General features: G+C 43.8%; 1 pseudogene; it reads right to left on the reverse strand.

Moving 5' to 3' along the window:
* Positions 1-659: 659 nt before the first annotated feature.
* On the reverse strand, positions 660-760 carry LOC115064667 (annotated as a pseudogene).
* Positions 761-1,299: the final 539 nt, after the last annotated feature.

Below are 1,299 nucleotides of genomic sequence, written 5' to 3' on the forward strand. Positions count from 1 at the left end.
CACCTCTCCTGAGGACCTCTGGTGAATGCTGCAGAAATCCACCAGTCAACTTGTTTTCCTCATAAATTGATTAATTAATTTACTTTTTACCCTGATCACAGCCTCTCCTCCCAATTCCTCTCCACATCCCTTACTGCTCTGAGAAGTGGAGGTCTCCCATAACTATCAACCCATTTTTGCATATCAAGTTTCAGTACCAGATGTATGTTCTTCTGTTGAGACTAGACAAGGCAGCCCAGTTAGGGGAAAGGGTCCCAAGTCAGGCAACTGAGTCAGAGGCAGCCCCTGCTCTCACTTTTAGGTGCTCCTTGTGAAGGTCAAGCTGAACAACTGTTATTTATGTACAGAGGGCATAGGTCAGTCCCATGTACACTCTCTCATTGGTTCAATCTCTGTAATGACCTATGGGCCCAGGTTAGCTGATTCTGTAGGTTTTCGTATGGTGTCCTTGACCCCTCTGGCTCCTACAATTCTTCCTTTCCGTCGCCCACAGGATTCCACAAGCTCCACCTAATGTTTGGCTGTGTGTCTTTGTATCTGTTTCCATCTGGTGCAGGGAAAGCAGTTATTCTAGGCTCGTGTCTGCAAGTATAGCAAAATATCATTAATAGTGTCAGGAGCAGGCTCTCCCTTATGACACGGGTCTCAAGGTGGGCCAAAAAAATATGGAATGAGTTTGGGTGTCATCCTTGCATAGGGGTTCATGCTAATCTTTCCTGTATTGTTCCAATTTTAGTATATGTGCTACTGAAGAGAGTACAACAGGTCTATTTCTTATTTCTGTAAACACACACACACAGCTGAAAGAGTATATCCATTGGCTTGACAAGTCTAAGAATGTAGCTTTTATTTATTTGTGTGTGCTACATGTTCTTACTGGATGCCTATATGGTTTTGCTATGTCCTAAAGGGTTTCCTGTGATTGAATCAGCACTGGTTCAATGTTCCTAAAAGCTGGACCTGGAATTCTGACCAAGTGTGCAATGATGGCAAGCACATTACGACACAAATAAAGATCCGTGCTCCAAGGTTATGGGTAATCAAGGAAATCTTCTGAGGACACATGGTGTCCCACTTCCTTTTCTGACTTCCAGCAATGAATGGCGAAGGGTCTGCAATTTCAAAGGTGTAGTCCCTGTCCTGAAGCCACATGAAGGCATCCTAAGAATTTTCTACCCGCCACTCATTTCAACTTGCCACCAACATCTTCAGTCCACTATTCTTACAAAGGCAAAATATGATTAGACCATCTTTATACACCAAATCACCTCCGCTGTCCAGGAAACTCCTTAGTGTTCG

The sequence above is a fragment of the Mus pahari genome, chromosome 8, assembly GCF_900095145.1.
Source record: "Mus pahari chromosome 8, PAHARI_EIJ_v1.1, whole genome shotgun sequence".
Lineage (NCBI taxonomy): Eukaryota > Metazoa > Chordata > Mammalia > Rodentia > Muridae > Mus > Mus pahari.